The sequence below is a fragment of the Tenebrio molitor genome, chromosome 1, assembly GCF_963966145.1.
Source record: "Tenebrio molitor chromosome 1, icTenMoli1.1, whole genome shotgun sequence".
In the NCBI taxonomy this organism is placed as follows: domain Eukaryota; kingdom Metazoa; phylum Arthropoda; class Insecta; order Coleoptera; family Tenebrionidae; genus Tenebrio; species Tenebrio molitor.
Window position 1 is genome coordinate 30,356,436 of NC_091046.1, and position 26,181 is coordinate 30,382,616.

The window sequence follows — 26,181 nt, forward strand, 5'->3', positions numbered from 1 at the left end:
TTACTGTTATGTTTACCTTACAAATTTGTCATACAATTATTAATAAATAAATAAATAAGAGTTATTTACGATAAAAGTATCATAACATGTCATATTACGATACAAGATGGGAAAAATGTCCAAGGAGGCCGTAAAGCTTGCCGTGCACCGTAGCCGAACCGAATCGAATTGGCCTACGCACGTTGGAGCAAATCTTCCGGTAGGTAGGAATTGAGTTTTTAATTCAGTCCAGAAAATATTCAGCTCTGAAGAGGTTTATGTCGCAACAGCTTAGGACTGAAAAACAAAAAAGAGAATGTTTTGGGTGCATTCAGATTCAACTTAAACATTCCATTTGAAACCGTAACTACCTTTCATAAAACTGTTGAAGTAATCGCTGTAAAACAACTACATATTTTCCCCACATACTACACAACCAGCAGTTTCTCTTATTTTTTATATTTTTAAATGGGAAATGTTTAAGATTGAAAAATTTATTGAAGAAGTGTGTAAGTAAGTAGATCTTTATTACACAAAAATTTATTAAATGAGTTCTATTTTAAATGTGTCAACGTAAGATCACTTTGTGATACAATATTTCGTCGTTAAACTTTTCCGTGACCCACACTTTTGCATTGATAGATGGCATGTTGCACAGTGAAAGAGTTAACGAAGGTAACCGAACGCCCACAACAGTACCAAATTATTCGGTTAAGTTCGGTTGGGATAAATGTGTGGACACTGATTTATATGTTACTTTATAATTTTAACTGTTCGGTTCGGTTAGGCTCGTTTTGGCCAAGCGGGCGACAAACTTAATCCATCAAATATCGGAATATGAAGTTACGATACGGATATCATACAACGTTTTAATTACTATTAGTTATTATACGAGTTTTATAAAACACCATTTTGTTGCACGCGTTTTTTAGAGCACGACGAGCGCAGCGAGGAGTGCTATAAAGCAAACAAGTGCGAAAAAATGGCTTGTAAAACTAGTGTAATACAATATTTTTTCTATTTTGCCCCTATTTTAATTTTATATTTTAAATTAAAAAAAAGTTCAAAACATAATGCTAGAAAAATTATATTTGGCAAATATAAGGGTTGGTAACGCTGGTAAATAGACGAACAATTGTAAGTTTTGAATTTAAAGTGTCCTGAAGTGCAGTGATCATCTAGCAATTGCTCACTGTGAGTCACTGCCAACATTAAAAATTTAAGTAAATGTTCCTGAAATCGAAAAGAACTCCTTTTCGAAATCCGTTTTGAGTGTTATACTGACTGTGTTAAAGGTGCCTAATAGAAAAAGTAATATTATACAAACCAAAGTAGAAGGTTGGAGACGATTTTCATTTCTATTACTCTTCTTTCAGCACCACTAAAATACAGACAACACAGACCAAGCAAGTAGTTCCTCCAGATCTTGAAATTGTAGCAAATGCGAGCACTACAACTTTGATAGCAGCGAAATCACGACAAAAGTACAAAAGTACAGAAATTTTACCTTGCACCTTGCAATACTAGTGGAGTAAAGTACTTATGTCAAGACGACATGCACATGTAAATAAACAGTGATGTTTCAAAAAATGTTGTTTTTTCTGTTTTGTATTAATTTTACTGCAGAATTATTGTAACACGAAAAGTATTGATTTTAGGTGTTGCTCTATAACGTACGAATACATATACAGGGTCATTATAAATGATTGTACCATCGTAGTAGGCCTTGGCGAGCATTGGTGGCTAAATTGAATGTGCCCTAAGCTTGATAACATGAGTGAGACTAGCATCGCCGATAGGTGGCGCTACTGGCGGTAGTGGAAATCTGTCTACTAGTTTGTCTAACGTTGCGAAGCAGGCGGCACATCCAAAATTTGTGTGGATTTTCAACGCCAACTGCGATGGGACAATCATTTATAATGATCTGTACATATCTATTTACATTTCACCCCAAATTTATATAGGGTATTTCACGAGTGACAATGTGCCCGACGGAATTGAAAATGCAACCTACAATACATTTTCAAAGTAAACGTGGATATTTTTTTTATTTAAAAAACATAAAACGGTTAGCTATACAGTTTCGTAAATTTTGACATAAACGTCATTGGCTTGGTTAAATGAAATTGTGAAAAAACGAGGAGTTTTGGGAAAAATGTCCATTGTCATGTCTGCATAAACACGCAACGGCAGAAGCATTTTTATTACATTCGCCATAAATCACAATCCTGTCTGTTTTCTCCTCCTTTTTCGTAATTGTCAGTTGTGACAAATAAAACTATTGGAAGCAAAGCCATCGTGGATTCATAATTTCATTTTAAAACAATATGATATTTAAAATAGTCACGTTCACTTTGGAAATGTATTGGGGGTTGCATTTTCATTTCAATTATCACTTGTAAAATACCCCTGTATACGCACTGAATTTGAACTGCGTTGCTTGATAATTTATGATTAACGCAAAGTTTAATATTGCCTTAAACCTACAACCACTAACTAGGAAAGATGTTCTTGTTATTCATAAATTATTGTATTTCACATTCAGCGAAATTCTTTTCCCAAAAGGCCTCTTCATCCATCTATTGAAAAAAATTTCACTGAAAGATTAACCACTGCAATTAATTTGGTATCAAAATCAATATTAATTACAGCTCCGGCGGTTTTTCCTAAAAGCTTTAATCAAAAAGGCAGAAGCACCATTACAAAGCGTTTAAAAAAAATACAAAGTGATTTGTATCTGCTTTCGTTAATGTGAGATTGCAATATGTAATTAGTAATCTATCGTAACGACACATCAGAGATATTCCTCGTTTTGCACTAGTTAGTTACACACAAAATTTGGTTCGTAATACCAACGTGACATTTTTGATTACCTCTGGAAATCGTTTCAAAACGTCGAATCCAACACATTTATCCACGACAATTTCAGCATAAAAGATTCTATCGAAAAATATATACATACCTTTAATCCATTTACGATGGTTTAAGAAGTTTTTACCTGGAGTTATGTTCTTGTGTATGAATACCCGCAGTCATATCCGACTTAGATTCAGCTCCCTCGAACAAGTAAATTGAGTGAACTCGATCGAGTGGAAGCTGCTAGCTCCTAGCGAAGTAAGAAAAGTTCCATTACAAACGGCATCACTTGATAATATGAAAGTACGTTTGTACGTCTGACTTGATGTGGTGTATAAATGCAAAGTTAGCGGGAGCTCGAGGCGTGTGAGTTGTACTTGTGCCACAACCTCTGGAACGTAGGGGCACTTCTCACCGTGTTGCCAGACCCATTTGTATTTGCCAAGTAAATATCCTCAAAGCCCATTCGCTTCGTATAGGTTATGGCTCTGACAGCGAACTTCAACTCGCCCGGAATCTATCAGCTCTGCTAAAGAGATTATCAGGCATTACATTGTGTGAAAAATAACCCCCTTCGATGTTTTATCCGATAACACTTTGCGGTTTGGGCCCAGTGAGAGGGGGTTTATGTGTACGTCTGTCATGATTCATATCGTCTATTGATTCCCTTTGATGTCTCCTGCCTGAGAGATATACAAAAAAAGCAAATTGTACATGTATAGAAGGCGGGATTTTTTCGGTTCGTTAAACGGGTCCTGCAATTGTGAGGCTAGAATATGCTTTAAATTAATGCTTATTAGCAAATTGTGCGGTTCATAAAATATGTACCAGGATGAAATCATAATCATGAATATTATACACCTAACCACGAACAAATATTTCACTAGTCTACTTTAAAGTTCAGACATCAGCCAAGATGCAAACTTCTATGAACATAAGTAAGGCATTTTGTAGAACTTGAATAAGAAATTAAATTACTCCATACTGAGGTAAAGGAGACAAGTGAGAAGTTAACTGTTAATGTCTAAATATAGTCTTTTGTGATTCATATTTTATTCTCTCACAATCAGATGCGAGATTTATTTATCATTTCTATTTATTTTTACGAAATTGTTCCTCCGCCTCCGTAGCTAACTATAATTGAAAAATTAATTAGTTAATTGAATCAACGTCACATGTCATAATTAACATAATACATATTATTAATATAATATAAAATGTGGATTTCGGTGTGAACTCTGGTGGTAAAGTAGGAAAGGTTTTGCATATGAACATATATGTACATTTGTGTATTATAAGATAAGTAAAAGATGACGTTATTTGCAATGGACTGAAAGAGGCAGCCTGCAGCCAGAAAGAATTATTACAGGTTGTTGTATTTATAAACTGGCAGTCATCTTAGTTTTAATTAATAATTAAACGATTTTGACTAATGGGTGTATCGAATTACTGCAGTTTATCACTTTTAAATTTATACAGACTAAATTTTTTATTAATCTTCTTGTTAAGCAGGAACAGCGAATAACTAAAGATTGTCACGGGCGTACTGCCAACGTGATTCTTAAGTTAATGTCAGTGTAACAATGAACTTCTTATTGCATTAGCGTATTTATTTACTTGTAAATTAGTCCTTTATGTAAATAAACTGGCGTTTGTTTGTGAATGAAAATAAACACGCGATGGAGTAATTTCACGCGATAAGAGTGAGACAACAGAAGTAAAACAATTACACTGTGATGTGTACCGATAACATCGATTTTAGTTGACTATTTAATTTTCGGCATAACTAGTTTGGTACTTGAGGAGTAATTATTAATAAATGAAGTGTAATTTTTTAGCATGGCTTTAAGAAATAAATAATTATTGCTATTAAATGAAACACTTCGTTAAAAATTTTGCTTCCCATTAGAACAATTAAACAATAGAACAATTAGAACAATATAAATAAAAAAATATATATATTAACTTATCCATATCTTCAAGTAACATTTTCTACGATTGTTGAAAGAGAACCACAAAAATTCAAAATTATCAATTTTAGTTACAAAGTACCCTTAGTAGATGACTGGTTAATGTTTCTATCCTTGCCCCAGCAAGGTAAGAACAGAACGAGGAAGAATTAATTATCAGAGACTCTATATTTAGACAACGCAAAATTACGAGCCACTCTTAGATTCTGTAATGGTTACCTGTCCAAATCAAAGAATAACATTTGTTTATATTCAGTTCGTTATTTTTGGCCTAATACAAGTTATAAATAAAAAAATTAAAGAATTTTTTGAACATTGTTGAAGTTGCCGATCATGTACTAACTAGGCAACGATTTTCATAAATCAAAAATAGTCTCAATATCAAACTGTTTTTAAAGTAATGGGGTGGTGGTAGTGGTGGTGGTAAAACTTCGGTGTAAATTTACCGAATTTTAATTTCTTGTAAAAATTATTACGCGGCGTTACGTCAGTTTTTGATGATTCTTGTTCAGAATAGAATCGTGAATTGAAAATAGTCGTTTTAATGTTATGTAAACAATTTTACAAAATATGCAGTATAGTTTTATGCGGTAATTAATCTTTTATTACATAAAGAATTTAATGATTAACGCAAGATATGCTGCAATAAATATTTATCTGAATTTGTTGAACGAAACGATTAAAACATAAATAATTACTCATATTAACACTATTTTTTCTGTTGCAGGTAAGTTTTCCTTTGTCATATTTGGCCTCCGGTACCTACACGTAAGTTAATTTATTTTTATCTGTTATTAGATATTATTTTACCTTGCACTTTGTAAATGCAGTGTTGTGGGCTTTGCTGTACAAAAATCATTTTGTGACAGTAGTAATTAACCAATAATTGGTTAACTCTCATTGCCCATAATCAGTTCGGCGACTGATCCTTTTTCTTCCGTAAAAATGAGAATTTTAATATACAGGGTGATTTACGAGGAATAATGAGCCCGACGGAATAGAAAATGCAACCCACAATACATTGCAACAAAAAGCCGGACATCGAAGCGGTAAATGTCCGGGTTTTTCTCCTGATGAATTGCGGGTTGCATTTTCTATTCCGTCGGGCTCATTATTCCTCGTAAATCACCCTGTATAGTTTGTTTTTTAATCAAAGAACCACGACCTGTTGATTTAGGTTTGCAAATATAAAATTTTACTAAATTTAGGAAATTTAATGATATCTGTTGGCTATACCAGCCAACGCCTGTCATTATTAATGTCCTTGAAAGTACGCAAACTCGCATCTAAAATTTGAACGTGTTATTAAAAATGCCTCGCAAAATAAGACATTTATTAAACTTTCAAGTTAGTTCTTATTAGTTATTGTTAACTTTATTAACATGCTGCGCTTCTAATATCTCTAATAACCTCAATTTCTATATGATGAGATTTTTCACCCTAGGTCAAAAGTGTACAATGTTGTCAGCTCTATTTTAGGTGTAAATTGCGGTGTTGTGGTTCTTTGATTAAAAAACAGACTGTATGTACTATCGCGGCCAAAATACTTTGGTCGTCAATGTGACATAAATGACATTCAATTGTAAAGCAAACTTTAGGATGTTTAACCTTATTTTTTACTACTGTCAGAATTATTTTAATCTATCAGTGTCATACGGGTGGGGTAAATCCCAGCTGCGGAGGCAGGGTTCAAAAGCAAAAGATCAACATGGTCGCGGTTTAGACAACCTTCAGAAGCAAGTAAGACGATTCTATATTTATTAAAAACTGAAGGTGCCATATTTTTGACAAGAATAATTTGAAATTGTCATGTATATTGACATTAATACTTGATTTACTTTTGAAGTGTCAAAAAGTGACGACCAAAGTATTTTGGCCGCGATAGTACAGTCGATGGACAAATAAAACTGGGACAAAAATGACAATCACATAAGTCAAAATTTACAAATTTGCATCGTTTAACTACAGCTTTATCACAAATAGGTTAACTTTGGTATGACATATTATATAGACACTGACAAATATATTGACAATTCAATGGTCTGATTTACACAGATTCAATTTTAAGTGTCCCAGTTTTATTTGTCCACCGACCGTACATATAAATTGATATCGGGTATTTTTTTTTCATTTTTCCTCGTAGTAGGCGTTGAAGAGTCGATTGTGAACGCACCACTCGTGTAAAACGTAAGATTTAAACAGCTGATCCGTTATATAATCTGCTCATTATTAGTTGAGTTATTTATAATATAATAAAAAAATATAACTATGTATAAGTAGTCATCACAGGTGTCCCCACGAAAAGTTTGGATGGGTTTATCTCTAATCTCTACAAGTTTGAAATTTTAAGATGAGTATCAGCCGTTAAAGGGACGTAAACTAGTATATTTGCCGTGTCGTTACCATGCGCTCAGCCGTTCCCAATCACCTCCACTTTAAAATTTTAAATGATGAATTGATGAATTTTTAAAGAGGACATCGTTTCAAAAGTTTTTCCGTCGACAATTTATTTAAAGCAAAATACAATAATTTTTGTTAAAATATTACCGGATAGGGAATTTATTTTTCTTCCTTTGGCAACATAAAGGATCCAAGAAACGACTGTCATGACAAAACTAACTCGTCGTTTGATACCCCCCTCGGCCTCTACTGGTATACCTACACAATGTACAAATTGCGATAAAGGATACAAATTTGCTCGACATCAATATGTATTTCACACTTTAAAAATTGTACAAAAATCCCACATGCCATTGATATTCTGTGCTGCCAACCTAAAATCTTTGATTAAAAATTCCTGTTTTGATTTGCTTGCCTAGGCAGGGAATAGTTATTTGGATCACAAGTCCAAAAAATGATATTTTGCGAGTGTGAGTGATATATTGCGTAGCCGAGGCGAAGCAACACGAGCACTCGCAAAACATTTTCTGGACGTGTAATCCACAAAATTTTTCATGCCGACAAATTTAAATCATTTTTAAAAAGTAAAAAATTTGTTTCACAAGTGGAATCGAACCCGCGACCCTCGCGTCCCTGCGCCGAAACGGAGTCCGTTCAATGCTGCCTGCCCATTATCTAGCAAGGTCACTTTTGTAAGTACTAGGCCGGGAATTTTACGTTCCCGGCGGATTTTGAATCGTGCAAAACCGTCGATAACGGCCGGCGGCATGAAAATGCTATTTTCCAGACGATTTGAATGGAAAATCAGTTTTTGTATACGGAGGCTAAAAAAGATTTTTAATATGATCACTGATCCGTTATCACCGTTTACCATTTAAACAATAAGATTCTCAAACTAGCTTTGAAATTATGGATTTATGTGGCAACTGTGTGGGTGGGGTAGAGTTGACATTTCTTTGACAGTTCATAATCGTACAATTTTGAAAATTGTCAAGTCAACGTGCAATGGTATAAAATAAATCAAATGCACGCATATAAAATGTCATACAAAAGTCAACTCTACCCCACCCACACAGTTGCCACATACATTTTCGTACATAGTTGCCATACTTATCCACAATCATTTTGAATCACCCAATAGTTGATTAAACTGTTGTCTTCAGTTACATTTTTTATTCACTGCACAACGGTTTTGAAGATTTTCCAAAACTATGTTATGTTTTGAACCAATGCAAAACGTAAGCCGTAAAGATATTAAGAAACTTAATAATAGCAAAAATACCAAGGTGCCTGACAACCAACTGACATACGTCATTAATAAATTCAGTTATCGTAATTTACTTTGTATCCAGCGCCAACGTGTTTCACGTAAGAGTACAAGCCGGACGAAGTATAAACGCAACACAAAATACATTTGACAATGGGAACTAGATTCATTAAAAATTGTAAATTGTAATTTTGGACATCATTAACTAACACTATCGCTGGGGAGCTTTTCCGCAAATGTGAGAAGGAGGAATTCAAAAAAACTTCAGGGATGGCAAAACTACTTTTTTGAAAATATGATTTATTATTATGTATTACACTTAGTTACTAATGAAAATTGAATATTGGGTTGCATTATAAGTTCGTCAGGCTCCTACTCTTACACTAAACACATTGTATACTGCTCGCAACTAAAATCTGAACACCTAGAAACAATGCGTTTTTTTAAATAACATTTTACACAATATTCTACTCTCAGTACCGTACAATACAGAACACTCAGTAATGAATGATTAAAATTTAAACCAATTCGGACAAAGAACTCACGGTCGTTGTCAACGTCATGTTGAAAACTAAAGTACATACCTATATTCTTATTGCGTTTGATAACGTTATGTGACTTATGTGTGAAAAAACGCCAGTTTTATCCTACCATGAAAACGTCATTTCAATTAAAAATGCCTCGCAGAAGGAGGCACGCTAATTTTTCTCAGTTAACACCATTTGAACGGGGACGTATTGTTGGGCGCTTCGTGAAGGTGGTTTTTCTTTTCGCCAAAGTATCGAAGCGTAGCTAGTGGGATGGAAGCTTGGAAGGCATGGGATGAAGAACACCGTACACGTTGTGGTGAAGGCGCTCGGGCTCGCAGAAGAACCACACCACGAGAGGATCGTCTTCTCCGAATCATGGCCCTCAGAGAGAGGCTGGTAAAGTCCTCGTCGAAAAATAGTCAATTTTGACTTAAATCATTTTACAATAGGAGAGAAAATCGCTGTTGCGGATCAGTGGTATGCAGCAGTAGGTAGCCCCATTCATATGCGTATTGTATACCACCGTGTACGTTCAATGGGGCTAACTTCTTACTGCCCGCGTTTGGTGCTTCCATTAACGTCTGGAATGGTGCAGAGAATGTGAACACTGAACTCTTCAGTGACATCATGTGGTCGTCTCCGATAAATCAAGATTTTGTATGGAAGCCCATAATGGACAGCAGAGAGTGAGGCGATTACGAGGTGAACGCAACAATTTAACGTTCGCTGTGGAGCGCCATGTACACCATACTGTTGCAGCAATGGTATGGGGTGCTCACGGCTGCAGATCTCGCTTACTGTTTATTCGATGCACTATGACAGCTTAAGTACTAGTACTAGGACCCATTGTTGTGCCTTGTAAGAAGCATAGAAGAAGGCATTTTCCAGGAAGACGACCCATCCCCACATATTACTCAAGCTTCTTGGGCTTTCTTGGAAGAGGAAGAAATCGAATTGTTGCCATGGCCTCCTGGATCCCCCGATTTATCGCCCATCGAAAAGGTGTGGGATACATGGGAAAATTCATCGACGGTTTACCACATCCTCCAACAACTTTGGGAGAACTTCAGGGTGCCGTGGTCGAGGCATGGGAGGCTACTCCTCAGAAGTTCATAGACAACGCCATTGCCAGCATGCCTCGCAGAACGCAGGACTGTAAACCCTGAATATTACAAAAAAAAAAAAAAATTGTTTCTGGTTGTTCGGCTTTCACTTGCGCCCAGTATACAGGGTGCGTCCTAAAAAACGCCGCAAGCCATATCTCCGTTATTTATGGCTCGAATTAAATAAAACAAAAACTAAAATAAATCACTTTAAAAGCGCTATAAGCACAACATGGATCCAGAAAAATAATCTCTTTCAAAATCGGAATAAAAAAATATACCAAGCTACATATTTGAAAAAACAAAGTTTACTATCATCTGACCTAGAATGACTTAAATATTCCAGTTTTTGTTTTATTTAAATCTAGCCATAAATAACGGAGATATGGCTTGCGGCGTTTTTTAGGACGCACCTGTATTTTGCGAAATTTTAACAGCGTGGCAGTTGAAAACGATTTGAGCTTCGACATTATTGTATTAAGATTTTTGTTGCAGATTATTGTGAACAACCCAGTACTACAAGCTCTTTCGGTGATTTTGGAACATCTGTGTATTAAACATATAACTATTATTCTTTAAAACAAAATATCAATATTAGATTTTTATGTATTCATCCACTCAGAATACCTAATAAAATGTATGAAAATTGGACAAAAATCCTTGGCTTTGGTTTGATTGAAATCTTTATTTAAATTAATAAAACCATTCTTTTCCTTTTGTTTGTTTAAACATCATACATTATTATACTAAACGCATCAAGGGGGAATGCGTAATTTGATCAAATACTTTGACTAGGTAATTTTAATTGGTATTATTTAACACTGAAAATTGAAAAGTCATAAGCTCATAAGTTGTCTTTTCAATTTGATTCTAGGTGTTCACTATAACATTTAATGATTTCGCTGACACCAAAGATACTTTGCCCGCGAAAAGTGCGTCAGCTTTAAAAAAATGTGTTTGGTGTCGGAAAAATGATTAAGTGTTATCTTAATTATTTACAAAATTGTCGGGAATTTATTTGAACTAACAGACGAAGAGGTATGGAAGTAGATGATTTTTCCCTGTTATCTGCAACACTTGAAAAACATTGGTTTAAACCGGCTTGAAACTGAAATATAAAACCGGGCATTGGTTTTATATTAATTGGTGTAGCATAACCTTTTAATTTAGTATCAGTTTAAAGTATAGTGATTGGATACAAGTATCAATTTCCAAGTATATATTTTTAAGTTAAGATAAAGAAAATTATCACTGCACTGAATTTTCAATCTAACATAAACACACGATCTTTCACCGGCGGCGTCTGTCAGTTTAAAAAATAAAATTCACCTGCAAAAAAACAATTTTGATCGAATTCAAAGGAATTTCAACAGCATACTCTCTCATCCAACTTTAATTAGAAATGTTGTTGTTTATGTTGGGTCCCGGTTTGAGTGACGCCGGAGATCCCTATATTCCCGGACTCCTAGAGGCAGTTTCCGAGACATACACAATCTCCTGCAGCATCAGTGTTATACTATTTCATACTGTTTTATCATTTATCGAGACACTGCCTATCTCTAGGTCATTGTGGTATATTATCGTCGATTTAGATGTTCATGCAAGTTCGTAGCTTGTCTTTGAATGCCTTTTAGTAGACAATAACCAGGGCAGACGCCGAACTGTCAATGTTTTAAGCAATGTATCCATTGTTTCAATTGGGATAAAAAGTTTACAAAAACAACCGCCTGCGAAGTATTGATCCTAATAGTCAACATACATTTTTTGACACTGTGCGCGTTCAGTGTGGCCATAGTATATTATGATACAAGTTTATAAGGAAGCCTTTAAAGCACGCGCGACGGATTAAAGCGTATACGAGTAAAAATGGTCACTTGTTGTTGTTTCGTTGCCATGTATATTTGTTATAAATTGTGTATAAATGTTTATTTATCATTGTCGAATCTGTAGATGAATTTGTTGTTACCTAAGCAACCTTTTAAGCTTTAGTGTTTTAAAGGCCCTTTTTCGCACGCATTTTAGTGTCAAACACAGGGATTATGATTCAGGTATAATAAAAAGTACATTTATATATTTTTAGACGTGATTTTATTATGCGAATAGATACGAATGCATATAAAGAAAATTTAATTTTAGTCTTGAAAATTCTAAACATTTTAGTTCAATAAATGCTTCTCAACGCAGGGAGTGTATAATCATTGTGGTTATAAAAACAGAATGCAACGTTAACAAGAGGTGTATTTTAAGCACGGAATACATTCCTTTAAAAATACATTTCGCACCGTTCCGAAAATATATTACAATATCATAAAACTCCAACTCGTTTCATATTGGTTTTTAGATGTAGGTGTTCATCAGTTTGTATGTCGAGACCCAAATACTTGGAAATATTCCAACTAGTGTCAAAACATCGTGTAAATAGTGCTGAATATCAACAAGTGTAGCGAAGCAGGTATTCAACCCGGGGAATACCGATTAATTTTTGTTTTTTTGATCAAAGACTTAATATAACAGCACGTTTTCGTTCTTTTCAATAAATTGTTGTCCCATAAGATTTTAACTGCCACTGTGACAAATTCATATGCTGGGTCTTCCATATTAGAATGACTGTTTTATTAGTTCTGATAAAATTTACTTGCTACGAGTGAGGTTTCTCGATATTTGTGTGTTTCATAATCATAACAAACATAATATTTTAACGTGAATTAATAGGGACAACGTAAAAAATTAAAACAGAACATTGCGACTGTAAAATGTAGGTCGATAAGGATAATAAGCGCGAATACAAAATGCTGGGGGCTCTAACATTTTTTATGTTAAATGGTGCATATCTGAAATTGAACGCGTTGATATTTCACAAAACAGTAGTGTTATTGGTTAGTTACATGCTTTAATTTATTTTTTCTTATTTTAAATTTTGCGTACTGTAATTGTGATTATCCCTACACAAATTGTCATTAATTTACATTTCAAATTGCAATTACAACATAACAAGAACTTTGAAGCAAAACTTTAACTGGAATCGTTTCTTCTTGCTATTCTCTTGGGCAAGACCAACAATCTGATTCGTTCTACAACAAAATCAAACTAACTAAAGTTGGATCCCGTATCGTAAACTCCCGTCTTTTTCAAACCCTGTATAAACAGTGATTTAAAACATTGTAGTTGTTTTCAGTCATTCTAAGTTGTCTACCATCATTCCCGTAACATTTAGAAATCCACAAAAAAAAATTCAGTCCGGGTGAAGATGTGTGCTTTATTGTAGACTGAACTGTTTAACTTTTCTATTTGTATAGATATCTGTTTTTGTTTTATTGGTAATATATGCATTATACATGTGTATAATACATATACATATGTAAGTATATGTACATATTTACAGTTACACTTTTAAATCGCTTTCATAAATAATTTAAAAGCTAATTTAGTTGTTGAGAATTTTTAAAATAAACAATGATTGTAAAATGCAAATGGGTATGTATCATCCCGCCATTTTTAGTTTATAACTTTAGCTTTAATCGCAACTACGTTGGTACGCTTGAATTAGAAAATAAACATTTCAGAGCTATTTCAGCGAAATGAATAAAATCGGGACTTTCATATAACAATAAAAGGTAATGAAAATAAAATTAGTTTTCTGCCATAGTAGATAAATCACAATTCAATTTCAATTTTATTGATTTATTGTTGCCATGAAATGAAACATTCGAGAATGGTCGAGTTCTTTCCAGGACAGACGTGGTTATTCGATAATAATAGAAAAGCTTCTTATCTGTAAGACCATCTTTATTTGTTGGCGAAGCTCCAACTTCACCTTTCGCTATTTTACTTTAAAAGGTAAATTCGACCCTCTAATGGTTTATTACTTGTGAGTTTTGGGAAAATCTTCCGTACGATTTATATCGTAGAAAAACAGCGACAACTTTCAATCTAACAGCTCTGTATTCAGCTCAGTTCTATACGGCAATAAAGAACAAAATTGATTTAAAGAAATCGCCATAATCTTCAAAGTTGCACATATGTATCACTTTTCAGGGTATAAAAGAGGAAATTATTTTTGTTTTATTGAATGCGGCCAACAATAATGTGCCCGAAAGGTAGCTACGTCTTTCGATAAGTTTTGAAATATGTGACATCATTTAATGATATTTTCGATAAGGAATTTTCCTAAATGACATTACCGACAATGTACAGGCGTGCACGCTACCTTCGTATATCAGAGCTGCCTATAAACTATAGGGGCTATTTTCTTTAGAATAAGGGAACTGACAAACTCTACCCCAGCGCTCTTTAGATGTGACTCCATAAAAGAGACTCAATTTTTGAAATGGTCCATAACGTCGCGTACATGAATGATGGAAGCAAAGCAATAAAGCAAAACGGACATTCCCCCACTTCAAGAATAGTTAACATGTGTGCTTTTTAGAATAAAGACGCGCTGCACCACATGCTGATTTTTATTGTTTCAATCTCATCCATTTTATATTATGTACATATGTGTTTTTAGTATTCACACCCTACGACACACCGTAAATACGTAAGTATATGATAAAAAGAATCCGTTACGAAGATAACTATTGCAAATTCTGAACAGAAATATCTCCGAGTTGCTTACTTACACTTCCTACAACAACGGGAAACTCGAACATCTCCTCGAGGCTAAATTCGTCTCTCTAATTGAAGTCTTTCGATAAAACCCTTCGGTTCTTCTATTTATACAATACATTGTTCTTTTGTTCTCTCAAAAATAAATAATTTGATATGCACACATCTTGTATTCATTATGGTGTAATGAAATTAATTTTACATGATTTACTTACTAACCACTGGCTATGCGTTTATACATACTCATATATTAACTCTGTCAGCAAGAAGTGTATCATTTGTTGCTTTTCGTTGCCACCGTCGGCGTCGACGTTGTTTACAAAAAAAGTGAGTAAAAAGGTGCAAAGATTTGAATGATGGTTACAAGGCTGGTGGTGAGATTTCCCACAAGACAATGCGGCCGTTCGTCTTCTTCCGCCCTGTGGTTTACCCTTTTTAGTCTTCCTGTTTGTGATTGCGTCCGGTTAGATTTATGATATTTTGTTTCCAAGACGTTTGCTGGCCACATAACTACCTTCTGAAATATATACGACAGCGAAACACTAACTACTTTAATTCCTGAATAATGCAGTTTATGAAAATAAATCTATCTACAATATTTAGAATTTAATTTCAAATTTGCGATCGCTCTAAATAAATAAATGGTAACATGATGAAACTAAAAAACCTGCAGTTACTATAGTTATTATGTAATTGTTATATTAACTGTTATAATATAAATTGAATACTAACTTTCACTTAGGTATTCAGTTATCTTTGTTTTTAATGCAGTACCCACTAAACGGACCAAACAAGGACATATACCTTCTGTTTTTTAAATCCATTCAACTTATATGGCAAAAACTAGATACGAGTATGTATATTTTATGCTTTAAAATACATAGTAGTAAATTTAACACATAATAATGCATATTTCCCATTGATAGAGTTTTAGAGGAGAATCAACAGTGTACGTACATATAACCGAAACCTTAAGTTTTAGCTAACCACAGTTTTTTGTCATTTTCGGCTATAATGAGGCCTATCCTGTAACTTTTATGTTAAAATTGACAGGGATGTTAAAAGTTTAATTATAACAGAAATGTTAAAATTTTAACATGGATGTGTATTCTGTAAGGTAATTTTTAAAGCAACTGTTATAGTTAATTTTTTTAACACGCATGTTAACACTGACAATGTTGTCATATCATACAAATACGTTTCTCCTTTACTATCTCATATCATATCATAGTATCTCTCCTTGTTCTGATATTTAATTTTGACGTCTGTCATCATATTTTTCATTTTCATCATTAAAAGATTCAGAAAATGAGCGTGCGTTCAAGACTACGGATTACAACACGGCAACTAGAAGCTCTTGTTGCCTTCTTGGGGAACAATAAGGAGAATTTGGCGGAAAACAGAAAGCTGTTACAAAATTAAGCTGGGATAGTAGAAAGCAAATGAATAAATTTAAAAGCAATATTAAATAATGATCTTGAAGGTCCAAAGCGCTCAGTAGAAGAGTGGAAACGTGTATTTTACTACTTATTCGTCTTGAAGAATTATACAGACAAAATAGTATCAACAAAAATATGCTTTTAAGCTCTTTGGAGATCTAAAAACAAATACCAGAAGAAGAAATGCTGGTGGGTCAGTCAAGTAGAAACCTCTGACTGATATCGACGAACCAATTTTAAACATGCAGCATACGTAGTATTGTTGTAATTGACGATGCACCAAACGTTTCTGAACCTGGACTTAACATAGGCGGAGATATAATTAAACTTGTGGAAGACATAGAAGCAGAAGGAAGTGATAATGAAGATGTTCAAACATATTATTAAATTATCTAAATAACAGAACCAGAGTCAATAACAATGGATGCACCTAATATGACACAACAGGTACCAGAGAGACAAAGAAAATGGGAATTGCCTCAAGTGTCGCTGCAAGACAATTTTAATCCAGTTGGTCTTATAAAAAGCCAAGAAACATTGGCTTCATCCACGAAAAGTTTAGCTGAAGCCATCAGTGACTTGGTCGAAGCTATAAAATATGCCGCCACAAATTGTAAATCAATGTTAACTCATTTTCATCGTATACCTATTAATAATATTTATTTGTTTTTTCTTCTTTTCAATTAAACCATGTATCTGTAAACGCATCTCTTTTCCTTCGCCCTTGAAGAAAAATTATTTTGAGCATTATTTATCATAATTGTTTGCAAAGTTATAATTTCTACCATTTTCTTGTTCATTTATATGATGATCAGGCCAAGGAACTCGAAAATGTTGACACATGTTATGAAGCACTCCGCAACTGTAAATTATTTTGGCTGCTTAATGTATCAACCTAATATAAAAATTAATGTAAAGTTTTGTCTTTCAGAGACATCTAAATCTTTCTTTTAGTCGACCTGATAATAATTTATAACAAGATTTAAATTTTAAAGGCACATAAGGAGAAGTGGTTAAAATTTTAATAGTAACAGGACATATTAACAGGGTCGATTAATTTTTTAACATAACATCGTTTTACAGAATACGATTTGCGATTTTAATGGCTGTTATTTTATAACATGATGTTTAAAATTAACATATTACTTACAGAATAGGCCTCATTATAACTAGTGGTATGATTATTATCGATGATATTATGAGTGAAATTGAGCTGGATATTTCACGAGTCCGAACGACGAGTGAAATGTCCTGCTTCAATTTCACGAATTTAATATCATCGATGATTAATAATCATAGCACGTGTTATATTCGATGACACAATATAATGAATGAAATACAAAATTATTCACTTATTTGTCAAACTGACAAATTTATTTCAATCAAAAATTGTAACGACGAAAGTAAACAAGATAATATTTTTTTTTTTTTTTATTATCGCTGTGATAGCCATGCAACTAAGGAATTTACGCGTTTTGATTGGATCATTCATGATCATTGATCACGTAATACATTAATTATATTGTCAGTAAAATACGCAACGTACCAACTACATTTTCTGGAGAATGCTGACCAGAAAATTGTAATGTCGATAGGTAGGTGCCGCTTGATGCATTATGCCGTTTGCACCCAATGTTCGCTTCTTTACTTTTGCTCTTTGACGTCGTAAACGTCTAGGAGCTTTCAGCCCTATTTGTCCTGAATTGAGGTCACACTGAACAGGCTTTTGTATTGTGGTATCATATAGGATCCATCACCGGTGTATTTTATTGTGTTTGTTTTTGTTACACGTGAAAGTGCTGTGTATTGTCATAAACGTGTGTTTAACTAAAAATGAAATGGACTGTTAAAAGGACGCGATTTCTTGTTTGATGAGTACATACTGACGTAAATGACATTTTACGAGGCAAATATCGTATTGCCTCTAAAATTCATGGAAACAAAGTGAGAACAGCAATGCTACGCGTATGTTATTTCTGCAGACACTAGTATTTGGTTAATTACTTGTTGGTTTTTGGTACCTGATGTCAGAAATCTGTAAAACTGTGTAAATATTTTTATCTCCCAGAATCTGTTATAATTCTATTACATTCAATTCATTCTAATCTAAGTAGTTATAAGGTAATTTAGGGCAGGTTTTTGCATACATATACATACAGGTTACGATGAATCGATTATGTACGGAACCGGCTCCGTCCTGCTAAAATGGTTTAAGCTATAACTCATTGAAAGCTACTTTTCAAATGTTTTAAAATATTTTTTTATCCATAAGTTTTCAAAATACGAATCCAACTTGATTTTTTTTAAATGATAACATGTATTAAATGGGGCATCCTTAAAAAGCTTATTTTTTTATAGAATTAAATGATATAATAAATTTGGTTATCTCTCATTTTTGACGGATTTTAAATGCTGCTTCATTTTCGTGTTTTCATTTTATTTTAATTAAGTTTTAATTTTTTCCTAAGATTCTGTCGAACGAATCACTAAATCTATTACATATAGGTATCATTTAATTAAAAAAAAAAATAATTTTTTGATACATAAATATAATATGGTGTAATCAAGAAAATTTGTAACCGAATCAGCCTTGGGGTTGAAAATTGATGATGATTCAATTGATGTGCTTAATAAAGTTACATCATTTGAAGACTTTAATATTTTTTGAAGTTAACCTAAATTCTTTATCAAATTCTTGGTAAACATTCCGTTGCATCAATTTTGTCAACCTAGGCAATAGACAACCAATAAAACCAATTTGTTCTGAAGGTTGCATATCGTAGATTAGACTAACATAATTCGATTTCTGGTGAAAGAGTCGGCAAAGTTTCAACGGCTACTTGAATCCCAGATTCATTTATCGACACTGTCTATTAAACATATGTAATAGATGTTTATGATTTATGCATTAAGGGAGATATGAACATGATTTTTCCTTGAGGTTCACGTGGTTATAAACCGAGGGCCTTTAGCCCGAGTCAACCGAAGAGAGAAACATGAATATCTCCCGTGGTGCATACAATATTTTATTTTTTAATGTCTGTACTTAAAAGTTAAAACTTTCTTAAAAATATTTTGCAGGGAAGATTGCATGAATATATGGTTGCTATAGTTTGGTTCATAATGTGTATCTATGACGAAAAGAAACAATATCGTGTTACTAAAAATAATATGTATTTAATTAAATTTATAACGCGTGTCATTCAGATGATGTTTTAAGTTATCATTAATTAAAAATTACAATTGTATTTCGACCAAAGCGGGAGCTGAAGTTTTTATCACAAAATTCAAAAGACGCAGACGGTGAAAATAATAACAACATACATACTTCATTTGATGAGCAAATATTAATCGAAGTATAATACATACCACATAAATTTTGACCAAAAAAGTTCAGCTCTTTAAAGTAACTTATGGAATTTTTTTGCAAAGTGCGTGATATTTTCTCTTCTTCCGAACGTGTTCCTATACATTTTTTCAAGCTACGAGATGCTTCGCAGAAGTTCTATAGCTTATTATCATCGACTGTAAGGAAGTAGTGCTTGTGCGGTCATAACAACATTATAACTACGTGACTTAGGCGACAGCACTAGGCTTTTGCCGTAAGGAATGGGTCCTATGAAGCCAACCGAGCAACAGGATTCGGATTAAAGTAAGTAAAGTTAGGGCAGTAATATATTGTCAAGTCCCAGAGGCACAGTCCCCGTTCCTTTACGACAAACACTGCGCTAGATCGCCCTACTTCATAAAAAATACACGTCGACCTCTACACGTCCAGATTTGATTTCATAAAAATGCATGTACTACATAGACATAACGCGACGTGCAATATTATTTATGACAGCTATTTCAGACTTGGAGAAATACATTCGCTCTAACGAATAAAAGTAATACGGCCAGACCTGTTGTGCTTGACGTAAATATTAGAAATTCAGGAAATGTTCTATTTAGCAAACCCAATTGGAAACAAAAATCTGTAACTATGGCTGCCAAAATAAGGCAACATGTATTAATCAAATTTAGCCCAGTTTAGTAAAGTACATCGGGAAAATTTGCTAAATACATTATTTTCAACAATACTAAAAATGTTTGACAAGTTTGAGATAGGTTAGAAATAAACTATCTGTGACTTCTAGAAAACTGTACCTAAGTGTTACAAATGTTTCTATGCGAAATTGCTTTTAATTTTGACAGCAAAACGTCTTCTTCATAAGTGTAAGATAGCACATTTGCAACTTGTTGAACAGTTAGATATCTGTGTAAATGTATTTAGTAATAAAACTAACGATCTAACAAAACACTTCCTATTTAAGTTTGTTTTTATTTCTAACGAAAAAGTCATATCTTACACTTTTTTTTAATTTATTTTACTACGTCACTTATTGTGAAATTATATTTCTTAGACGTTATGAAGAACAGCTTCTAGTTACCTCGATTTTATTAATTTTTCTGGTTCACCGTGTAAATTGCTGATCTTTTCTAAAACTCAATCCTTGAATAACATTTTCTTATGTGTTGAACCGTTTCGCCATAAATCAAAACTTAAAATCACTCTTTTCTGGGATATGTAGATTTTTACTGAAAACTGTTTGTATTTCAGGAGTACATTTTTTATACTATCGCCAGTAAATCACCATGTATGAAACTGAGGGGACATGTATTTTTTTCCTTTTCTGTCGTGGTCTTGGCTCGGTAGTTTTCTTTGTCTGTGATGTTATATAGATTATGCTTTCAATGATTTATTATTTTGAAGTACACCATGGTGTCCTTGCGTTATTATTATTATTATTACGATCGCGGCGGCTTTATGCTCAAGTTCGTAGGTCAAGTCTGACTTTGAATATGAAATTCTCTCCCACGACCATACCCGAAGTAAGTACTTCTGCCAACTTGTGCATACCTTCTTAAACAAATACCATTAACGTTGTCGAGAACTCAACTATACGGTTTACATGCAATGCTAATTTGTTAAGTAAATAAACCATAATGTGGGTTGAACAATTAACTACAAATCAGTATTGTAGAGTGGAAAGGTGTGACACTGACATTGTCATTTGAAAACAACTGTTAGACGGCAGTATTACATAACCAGAATCTCAAATATATAAACCAAGAAAAGTTATCTTTGTGTGTTATTACATAATCCAAGGCAACGTTGCAAGAAATTACCATTTATCGTATGCAGATGAGAGGCGCCGATGTGTGCTAGAAATGAACATGTTAATCCAATTAACTTTTTTAATATAAATTGTAATAAGAACGTAACGAATAAAAAAAAGAGGTGTAATAATTTAGGTAAATGAATTTTTTTTCTATTTTTATATCTACATGTTACGTATATTGATTTATCTCAGCTTCCGTTTCTACTTATGTTAATGCACAAACGAATCAAAAGTTTTTGTATAAGTAATAAAAGTGCTAATGATAAAGAATGATGCTGTAATACAGGGTTATTCTAAATGATTGTAGTCGAAGTAGGCGTGAAAACTGAATGTAAAATTTATGGTTGCCGCTCCACATAAAAAAAATCATCAAAATGATATGTTAAATTGGGTGCAAAACAACTCAATATTTTTAAAATTGATTGTAGAACAACTCAATATTTCTGGGTTCAATCGTTAATTTAACAAAAATAAATAAAATCCTCATCACCGCACTTTTCACCTAAAAAATGACAGTGACAGCGACACAACTGACAGTTCACATGAAAGCGGCAAAAACGTAATAACATCGACATGACCTACTTCGACTACAAACATTTAGAATAACCCTATATGTATTAAAAAATGAAAAATGTTTTTTATGTATCTTCTTTCAAATCGTGAACAATAATAATTATAATCATGATAATAATGCTTTGTTACTTTCAGATAACGAATATGAAATTGAAAATGCAACCCACACTATATTTCCAGAAAAAGCTGACTACTGAAATTAAAATACCGGGATTTTTTCGAAAATGTATTGTGGGTTACATTTTTAATTCCGTCGAGCTCATTATCACTCGTGGACCATCCCCTGTATGTTAAATAAATACTGTGAGCATAAACACAAAATAGAAAACACCAAAGAAATACAGAATACTTTTGTTTACGAACATATCACATTTGGATAAGACTAATAAGTAATAACGAGTGTTCAATTGAATAGTTCATCAAGTTGGCTATGATTTTTTCATGAAGGACGATAGAACGAAAAAGGGATAATGCCTTCTTTGACAGATGTCATTTGTGTTTTGCGAGTGTACTTAACGTCGTTTTTTAAGTTGAGTTTCGTTTTCTGTGGAATTATAAGAAATGAACTGCTTTCACAAGTAAACAACATTCGCTTTTTCTATCTCACGACGATTTTCACCGTAACATAAAACTTCTTTAATCGAAAGTTATTTTCGAAACGACACCAAAATCGGGAGAGTTTGGGTTTATTCGGTGCAAAATTGTATTGAAGAATCTCAAACTGAATTTCCAAATTTTGCCGTAGATTACATACAGTTTAAGAGAACTTTGAACAGAGCTGTACATTTGTTTCGTGGAACTGGTAGATAGTGTCTACAGACGAAATTATTGCTAATCCTCAAGAAATAATGGAAAATGCACCAAAAATATATATGTATCCGACAATTGAGTCAGCAAATTAATTTATCTGTTGGAAAAACGCACACAATGTTACACAACAATTTACATCTTTATCCCTACCGTATCACAGCAGTGCAGGAATTCAAGCCAGCAGATTATCCAAGAAGATTACATTTTTGCAATTGGCTTGTCGACAACGTAGGCAATAATGTCTTGGTGTGCATTATTAAATGCACATCAAGCTTTAGCTTTCAACATAAAAAGCACATCTAACCTAAAATTTTACAGATTACACATCGCTGCGACTTTGGTCAAATGAAGAGGTTTTGTATTCAATGTTGCCTAACATGTAACCAGAGATCTGTCTTGCTCTAATTATAAACCTTTTTGATAACTCTAGTCCAGTCAGTGGGAGATAAAAATAGTCATTTGCAAAATTTACTAACAATAAAGTTTGACATTTTTTGAGATAAAAATTTCATTAAATTGCATCTTTCGTCGATTGTATCTCAGTCGTTATTAAACTTACAAGAAAAGTATAAATACAAAGAAGTTGCCAAATTTTATCCTTTACAACTTTTATTTGAACATTTTTTTCATATTATTGTTAAATATTCGTCTTATTGTCAATTCCGTAATAACTGATTTAGTGCAATTCAATTATAAGCTAAAATAGATGTATTATGCCAAATCACAATACATATTTCGAACTAAAATGTTAGGTTCCATAGACAGTCCAAATTTGAAACAATCGTGAATGCTGTAGGTATACTTACATACATTCATACTAGTATTCACCAATAAAATAAAGCTCTGTTAATTAACAATACTTTGAGGCTTGTTTTGAAAATATTATTACTGAATGGTTCTTGAGAATTGAAATGATAACATTTATTTCCAGTCTGCACACAATATATGGTGCAATCTTCGACGTGCTTTCTTAACAGTAATAAATGTTAATGTGTTATGTTATTTCTATTTTTGTCAAGATACTTTTATTGGTATATGTATTTTTGACGAAATCCGAAAACGGCCGCTGGACTTTTTTTTTGTCAACCAATTCTAACATTGGAACCCCAAAATATAACAGTACGATTAATCATTTCGAAAATACTGAAATCTGACAAGACACAATTTATGTTGTCAATTTAATTGGGTAAGCAAGTAAGAAATGTTGTTAATAAAACAGTTCATTTCTACAAATTTTTGGTGTTTGTTTGGTAACTCGAAGTCGCGATAAGTCGAATGCTTTTTGTGGCAGATGCTAGTTCGACTTATCGACGTTCCACTGTATTAAGACACGAGTCAGATTTGCAGCACGACTGCCGCAGGCAGGAGTGCCTGTAAATGACGAGTGCTCTTAAGTTTTATAAAACGAATTTTTTATGCTATTTTTTCTAATTTGCATATTAAATACATGTTTTCTTACAAATAAAATCAATTTTGGTGACACATTTATTTCATGGTTAATATTTAAAGTAAAATTCTAAATTTGAATCTAGACTAAGCATAATTGTCATTTTTCGCAAGTGAAATTGCAATTAAAGATGAATTATCCAAAAATGCGGCAAATAACAGAGAATACCAGAGTCAGTTTGCTGCCGGCAATGTGTGTTACCAACTGAAAAAAGTTCCTAGATTTCGGATGTGTTAATAGCTTATTAACGCATTCAAAACGAATGCGCCAACAGCTTTGTTAAAACAGCAAATTAGAAAAATATTTTTAACAGCCGTCTCACAAAAATGTATCTACAGTCCTTTACCAAGAACGACGGTAACATCAAGAGATGATTACTTATAAGGGGCTCGCTTTTTGTCAATATGCCTATAAATCTATAATTTAGTGTTATACCTTTTTCATTACATACACACGTTACATTTTATAAAATCCAAGGACCCTGGACCAAAGATCACGGTACTGCTCTGTAACTAAATCCTTTACTGCCACCTTCGAGATCGTATATGATTTGCTGGTGTTTCTGGTCCTATTAGACCTCTGTGAGTTGCATCTTGAACATTCTTGAACTACTCTGCATTGAATCCTTGTTTTCCAGAGCTTATAGTGCTGTTTCTGTTATTTGAGTAATCCGATTCATCTGGGAAACATCTGTATACCATACAGTTGCATTTTTTAAATTTTCTTCTGGTATCTCCACTCGAAAAGGTTTACCAAAGTCGTACTCCACATTTATTCTATGTAACTGCATGCTCAGAATGCCGTTTTGTTCCATTAGATTAAAGATCTCCATATGATATTGTCGTTTCCGCAAGTTCTTTCCATGACCTCCCATTTTCCACCTATTGGCGACCAAAAGAAGCTCCAATTCCAGAACAGCGTATAGAAATCAACGCGTTCCTGACGTCTAGACACCCTAGTCTTTGTAGTTTGTCAAATTTTAAAGTTGATAGTGAACCATATGTTAGAATAGGCAAGTACCCCTAGTACTACTACTACAAGGAGGCATTTACACGCCCACCGAGCATTTTACGAGTGGGAATCAAATGTTAGTTTGGTGTCAAAGATCAAAACCACATATTTGACACTGGTTTCCAGCCTTATAGTTCTTGTCCTCTGCAATTTATTTAAGTTCTTTTAGAGGTTACTTACATTTTTGTGAAAGCATTCGTTAAGATCTGGGAAATATTAACTGAAAAGTCATTCGGGCACCACTTTTCAACAGTTTCTAAGGTTTGCTACATTATTTTAGATATAACTGTATCAAATTTCCCATTTGTCATAACAGTGGATGTCGTTTGTGTAACTTTGCGCGTATAGTCTTTCTAACTCAGGTTGAGCCAGCAATAAAAATAAACTGCGCACCCTCATTACCGCAAGTGCCACTTCCTCTTAGCTTTACAATGAAGATGAATTTATGGTTTAAATGACAGATGTTTTTCTTGCTCTTTCTCGATGGTTTCCAGGTACACCGGGCCCAACAGGCCGGGCTTCTTTTCGGTATAAACCCATCTTTATTTAAAAGTTAAGAGGATGGTGGCACTTGCGGTAATGACTTAGAAAGACTATATATACCTCTGCGTTCTAGTTTCCTGAGAATCTCGTCCGCTAACAGGTAGCACAACACTAGGGACAGCACCGTAGGGAGAGAACCGTCTAACGACGACCAGTCCAAAGTTGTGTTTTGTCAGTTTATTTCTTAGCATGGAGTGAATCCACTTTACCATGACCTAACCAACTTCACGCCTCTCCACAGATTGTTTTATTGAATCAAAGGAGGTATTGTAACATGCCCACTTTATATGCACAAAGACACCTAGTGCAAATTCTTTGATATCTAGAACCTATTCTCACCGGATTCTCTAGTTTGTATTGGTACTCGTACCTTGCGGATCCGGATAGTTCGCCATCTTCCCAGGATAACTTGGGTTGAACTCGGGGTGGTGGTGGTAGTGGTTGAAAGCTCTCATGTTTGGACTAGGAACATCCCACGGGGGGATA

At 33.8% G+C, this 26,181-nt stretch overlaps 1 protein-coding gene across 5 annotated transcripts in view; it reads left to right on the top strand.

Moving 5' to 3' along the window:
• The window catches only part of Rcd2 (Reduction in Cnn dots 2), a 176,926-nt gene that overhangs the window by 88,186 nt on the left and 62,559 nt on the right, over window positions 1-26,181 (top strand). The window lies entirely within an intron of this gene.